This window comes from Macadamia integrifolia, chromosome 14, assembly GCF_013358625.1.
Source record: "Macadamia integrifolia cultivar HAES 741 chromosome 14, SCU_Mint_v3, whole genome shotgun sequence".
Taxonomy (NCBI): Eukaryota; Viridiplantae; Streptophyta; class Magnoliopsida; order Proteales; family Proteaceae; genus Macadamia; species Macadamia integrifolia.
In genome coordinates this window covers 22,924,073-22,931,226 of record NC_056570.1, presented here as the reverse complement: position 1 = coordinate 22,931,226, position 7,154 = coordinate 22,924,073, and the positions used below count along the sequence as shown (strand labels likewise).

The 7,154-nt window shown below is 38.5% G+C and overlaps 1 pseudogene; it reads left to right on the top strand.

Annotated features, from left to right (window-relative positions):
- Window positions 1–1,229: 1,229 nt before the first annotated feature.
- LOC122061224 lies at window positions 1,230–4,608 on the top strand (annotated as a pseudogene).
- Window positions 4,609–7,154: the final 2,546 nt, after the last annotated feature.

The following is a 7,154-nucleotide window of genomic DNA, read 5'->3' as shown; positions in this document are numbered from 1 at the left end:
AGGTAGGGTGAGAGTTGCAGAGAAGGTGATTGGACATTGGAGAAGGTAGGGTGCAAGAAGTCAGGGGTAAAAAAAAAAAAAAAAAAAAAAAAAAAAAAAATAGTTGAGGGAGAATCACTGTTTTGGATATATTTGTAAATCCAAACTTGATTTTGGAGACTGTTGTTAACTAAAACACAAGTTGGATAATTTAGTAAAGTGAAACCCAAAATTGGGTAATCATTTTTCTAAAAAAAAAATCCTTGGTTGGTCTGATCTTGTGGGTCCATATATACAGCCTAGATTTTTTTTTTTTTTTTTTTTTTAATGGTAAAGAACAGCTTAGATGAGTAAAACTACGGATCCCTCGTCTCCAACGACTGACGCTGCAACGAATGTCCAGCGACATTACCGATGGTCGACACATGGATTTTTATTAATCGAACGGTGCAACGATTTCTGTGATTTCCGAGGGTAAATTCCCCGAGAATCTATAGCTTCCACGGCCACCGGAAAGCAGTGTACACAACCGTCGCTCACCGGGTTGATGATCTAGTAGCCGGATAATGTAAATTGAAGCATACCTGAATAGATATTATTATTATAAATCGAAGCATAATTTGTATCGAAGGTTTCATTTCCATCTTGTGTTGCTTCTCTGATTCGAGTTTAGTGTATCTTTGGTGTTGGTTTGAAGTTTGATGGTTCAGTTGATGAATACGGGTAATCTCCGACCGGAATCAGAGATAGCGTGTCGGAATAAGTTGCCGGCGAAATTGGAGATTGAAGACCCCTTGGATGTAGAGCACGGACCTCTCAACAGGCGATCCAAGCTCTCACCTCCTCGTCAGCGGGTCTCAATTCCACTCTGATTATACCTTTGTTTCTATACTAGTTTAATTTTATGTTATGACTTTTCATTTTTTTTCTTTTTTCCAGTGGAGATCCAGCTCCTGTTCTAGCCATTTCAGTAGAACAAATTTAGGGTTTTTCAACTGTTCAGGCTTTTGGGTCTCCCTGATTTGGGCTTCTGTTTGTAATCGGTTTTTTAAGTGAGTTGATTTTATTTAATTCATGATGTTCGGTTGTGCAACAGTGAAACTCTAGATGTGAGGGTTTTCGTCGGAACAGAAGAGGAACAGAAGAGAGAAAGGATGGAGATGAAGAAGATGTTAAACTCCGAATCGGATCAAAAACCTCTACGTTTTTGATCATTGATGATGCTTCATTGTTTTCCTCCCGTCGTTGTTTAGTTTTGGTTGGGTAGATGATCAGAACTGAAAACAGAGTAGTCATTTTGGAGGAACCTTTGAAATCGTTGTTCTTAATTTCTTTTGAGGGAGAAGAGGATCGGTGATTGGTGAAGCAAGTAGCTCTAGTTTTGGTGAAATACCCATCAATAAAAAGATGATCTTTCACTGTTTTTGATGATACTCGAAAGATTTGAGCACTTGGGGTTGGCTGGGAGGTAAAAACCCATATAAATTTTAGACTTGGTGGTACCAAAATCTGGAGGAAAAAAAAAAACTCTTTTTTTAACGGATTTCTTAGCTGGAATCAACAGTGCTGAAAGTTTGATAGAGCCTAAAGGGAACCCTCAACGAAATCTATCTTTTTTATTCTTTAGAAGATTACAATCCATAGTTCATTTCTGATATTTGGGGTTTGGTTTTGCTATAGAAGATGGTTGCAAGTGTTGATTCAGTAGCAATTAAATTATATTCAAATGGGTCTGTTCAGAACTCTAACGGTGTGGAAGAGAAGCTTAATGAGCTTCGTCGCCTTTTGGGCAAAGCTGAAGGTGACCTGCTAAAGATTGTGGGCGTTGGAGCAGGTGCTTGGGGTAGTGTATTTGCAGCCTTGCTTCAAGACAGTTATGGTCATCTTAGAGAGAAGGTTCAAATCAGAATATGGAGAAGGCCTGGCAGGTCAGTTGATAGAGCCACTGCAGAACACCTCTTTGAAGTGATAAATTCAAGGGAGGATGTACTAAGGCGTCTGATCAGGCGTTGTGGATACTTAAAATATGTTGAAGCAAGATTAGGTGATCGAACATTGTATGCAGATGAGATTTTGAGAGATGGGTTCTGCTTGAACATGATTGAGACACCTCTGTGTCCTTTGAAAGTTGTGACCAACTTACAGGAGGCTGTGTGGGATGCTGATATTGTGATAAATGGGTTGCCATCAACTGAAACCCATCAGCTGTTTGAAGAGATCAGTAAGTCTAGTGATAATCTGAGCCTGAAGACTGCTATATCTGCGTCTATCTTATTATAAATTAGAAGACACACTGGCCCCCAAAAAAAAGAAAAAAGAAAGCTTTGAATCAGAATTGATAAAAATGATTCCATGGCGCTCTCTTCGGAGGCATTTCTTTGATTGAGAGGTGAGTTAATGAAATCTCAGTCCTCTCTTGGACAAATGGAATTGGTAATATTAGAGACTTCTTCCATTCAACATCGGACAAATGGAATTGGCGCTCTCTTCGGAGGCTTCCTACTCACTGCATGCAAAGTCGATATAAGTGAGCTTATGCTTCTCCAATTCTAATCACAGAAATGCTATGGTGGTCATAGGCCATGGGGTACCCCAGGTGTGAGAATGCAGTAAGATTCATTGAAGTAATGATAATAATCAATAGTTCTGTTAATTTATTTCCTCTTAACCTGATTTCATAGGCTTATAGTAGTAGAGATTTATGATTCCATATCTAGAAAAATGTGACTAGTATTATCTAATCTACATCTTGACACATTAAGCACTTAACTTAGATGTAACTTCAATTTCCTTCTAACTGAAGAACAAATGTGTGCCCTGCAGCTGGAGTGCCCATGGAGAATACACTTTACCTTGGAGGACCAAATATTGCATCAGAGATCTACAAGAAGGAATATGCTAATGGTCGAATATGTGGATCTGAAAAGTGGAGGAAACCACTGGCTAAGTTTCTGAGGCAACCTCATTTCATGTAGACGCTATTGGAACTGGTAAGGTTTCAGTCTCTAATTATTCTTGACGGGACTTATCTAAATAATGAACCAAAACCTTGTGGATCAAACATGGTTCCTGTTCCTATCCGTCAATAGAAAAATGGGTTTGTTATTTCTAGAATCATTAAGAACAATTATATGTTTCAGAATTAACTTTATAGGATCACCTTCTTGAGTTGGTTGAACAAGAATGGTTGCTGCTCTAGCCAATGAGAGTGCTACCAGCAAATCAGTATATTTTGCACATTGTACGTCAGAGATGATATTCATTACTCATTTGTTAGCGGAAGAGCCTGAGAAGCTTGCAGGTCCTTTGCTTGCTGACACTTATGTAAACGTGATGAAAGGTCGTAATGCATGGTGTGGTCAAATGTTAGCCAAGGGAGAATTAAGCCTAGATATGGGTGATAGCATCACAGGCAAGGGAATGATTCAGGTATGGATCCTGGTCCTAGTTCTTTCTTGAGTGCATCTATTCACATGGTATGATGTGTTAGTCTTGTACAGGTTGACTCTTAAAAAAGTTATAGAGGGCAGACCTAGTGCATGAGGCTCCCACCACTGCGGAGTTTGGGGAGGGTCATAATGTACACAGCCTTACCCTCAGCTTCACGGAGAGGCTGTTTCCCAACTTGAACTCGTGACCACTAGGTCACAATTTTGACATTATAAAAGGGTCAATGCTAGTCCATAAAAAAATAATGAAAAAGGAATGGAGCCTTTTAGCTGATGCTATCATATGTACGTATCCAGTATAGACATTTTGGGTGGTTGATATTATTTTTCCCCTAAAAAAATTCTTCCCTATTTAGGTTTAATATATGAAGTCATGATTACCAATCTGCAAGTGGCCCAGAATTCTTGATCAGTTGTCTTTTGTTTCAGTAGCTTCTAAATTTATATGTATTACAAAACTTTCATTTGGGTATGTATAAATAGCAACTGCCAACAAGATGGTCCATCCTACTTGTTGCATTAGCATGGAAAACTAGAGATATAAAATCTCTATTACACAACCATGTCACTTCATTGTGATTTACCTGTATGAGTCATCTTGGATCCTACATTATTTACCAAATGGAGTTAGGAAGTTATACCAACCTGGCTAGTTGTGCCCACATTAAGAGATGGATATCATTGGACTTTAACAAATTCAAACTTTTTCCACACATGCTTAGTTTTTCTCTTGTGCACATGACCCCCCCCCCTTTTTTTCCTTCTTTGTTTTTCTTATTTACAACTGAATCTAGAGTGCTTACTCTGCCTTGTATTGCTCAGGGAGTATCTGCTGTGGGCTCCAAGGTGCTGGGATTTGACGATGGCTCCTCCTCCCTCAAAGAAGTCGAAGTAGAAGAAAAAGAACAGTGGTGCCTCTCGACGATTGCCTGCATTAATGGAGGCCATTGTAATCCTTGCATGGTGTCGAAATCTAGGATGTGGATGCATTCTTGGCCTTCTGTAGCTTCTAAGATGGCTTCATTGGCGGTGAGGTGGCTGAACCTTATGAAGGGAGTGATTTGGTTGAGGTAGAGATATTATGATTCCACCGCCTCCCAGTTGAACTCCAATTCCATGTCCAAGTCTTGAGCAACAACACCACCACCAGCGCCGCCGTCCACCCAAGAACCACCGCTACCTCCGGTTCTCATTTGATGATGGTGAGGAGTTGGGGCAGCGGTGGTAACTGAAATGGAGGCAGCTGTGGTGGTGGCCGTTGTTGGCAGCATCAGCAAATTGTGGCTTAAGGGGTGCCGACTTAGGCGGAAAGAAAGGGCCCTGGCGAACTGATGCACCGATCTCTCAGTGGAATCGCCGTAAGGGGAAGCATTGGAGGAGATGATGGAGACTAGGCATTAAGCGGCGATCCAATCAGATTGAGATACTAGCACCGTGTAATGGATCAACAGTTGCCACGTGTTCTGGTTCGATGGACCAGAGGGTAAGTGGCTGTGTGATGCTAAAGGAATCTGATTCTGGTTGTTGTGATCTGCGGATCGCAGTTCATTGCCGAAGCCGCTACAGCTGCTCTGAACAATCGCCGGTGGTCCAACAACTACAATTTGGGAGAAAGGTGAATTAAGTCTTAGAATGGGGTCCAACAATTACGATTTGGGTGAAAGAAATATTAACATATTGCAAGGGTATTTTTGGTACTTCGTATTTCATAACGGTATTTTAGTATTTAAAATAAAATATAGTTGTTGACATCAACAAATAGGGTATATTCCTTAACAGTGACTGACGGTAGGGGGTCTAAGGATAATTTGGTGAAACAGAGGGGGTGGTCTTATAATTGTGGCATTCTCCAGGGGGTGGCGAGGTAAATTTTCCTTAAAATAAATAAGGTTTATCAAACACCATTCCTACAGGAAACGTTTCCAGAAACAAGGTTTACCAAACACCTTCAAATCCGTTTCTGTTCTCAGAAACGGGAGTTTATGTTTCTGTCATTTCTTAAAAACGAAACGGTAGAAACGCTATCAAATGGTGCCTGATCGTTACCAAAAAACAGAAAACATTTAAGATGGGCAGTGGCAATATTGCCTTGTATGTGCTTGTAATTAGAGATTGGTATATAAATAGAATTAGAATTTCTTACTCTCTTTGGTTTGATTTCTATTTGTATTTATTTGACTTATTTTTATTTTTACAAGTTTTTATATAATTTATAGCACTTAATTCTATTTATAATAAATTAGAATAAATCACAAATAAAAAATATTATTCGCAGGCTATTTGTGATTTGTAGCAACAAATCATTTATGTTGATTTTTACTACCTTAAATGAGCATATGTGCTAAATTACTCAAAATCAATGGTAAATATGTAACTTCAGTATGTTTTATACTTTTCCAATAAAAATCTCGGAATCCTTTCATCTCTCTCGCTCGAAGCTCAAAGTTAAAGGTGAAAACTGAAACCTATGTTCTCATTATATAATCTATTTTATAAATAATAACCAAACGAATAATATTTGTAGTCCATAAATTAATGTCACAAATAATTTCTAAAAAATACTTAATAAATACAAATAGAAATCATACCAAAGAAAGCCTTACAACATATCATTTTTTTTTCCTGATGAATAACAGCATATCATTATTCCACATACACCCAAACAACCTCACATAAAAAGAAGACTCCAAACCCATAGGACCCATATAGATTGACTTGCCATAAAACTGCTAGCACAATCCTCATTCAGGAAATACATACAATTAAAGAGTAAGAAAATTTATAGTTTATCTGTTATTACAACAAAATTATATCCAATTATGTTATTCGATCGCCACCCATTAGCCAATACACTCACATTAATTATTTGGGAATCCAACACATGATGCATCTTCACTACCTACATTGGAGTTATTAGAACACCATGCATCTTCAGTGATGAACTGCATCCATGCATCATCTTTATCTTCATCTTCAACACATGACGATGATCCGATTGGCACATCTGGTGACATAGTTTCATAATCATTGATTATCCCTTGAGAACTCTCAGCCAGTGGTAGACTGCTTGGCCCTTGTTCTTCAATTTCACCACATACACCATTCTTCTTGAAAACGTGACACAATGCATAAGTATCCTGATATGAATCATATATAGTTAGTCCAATACCTAACATATATGTACACCTCACATGACAATTGTGCTGTGCAGAGTAGCCTCTGTCAGATTTTGGCATATCTTAAGATTATATTCTTAATTCTCTCTAAAACACATTATTTACTTTTGATATTTTCTCTAGCAGACCCATATCCTCCATGACAAGTGTGCTGTGCAAAGTAGTCTCTATCCTATTTGAAACCAAATAAAAAGAAAATTAATACAAAGTGGTTCACGAAGGTCTTTATACAGTTGATTACCATTGCAGGAACTAGAGTCTTCCTCATATTAGGCTGCTTGATACTATTAATTCACAGCCTATCTAATATGACATTGAAAAATGAATGCTTGTGTTAGTTACCATTATGTCTGATGGACTAAGTAGGATTGTCTCTCTCCTCTATTGGTTCTATCATTGCTATAAGGGTAGGTAGATATAGTCCTTTTTGGCCAAAATATGAGATTTCTGTAAGCTTCATTTGATGTAGATGCACCTGCAATTACTCCAACTGCCGGAATTCCAGGCTATTATCGCAGGAATTGAAGCTGCAAACCGATTTGGAGTGCAG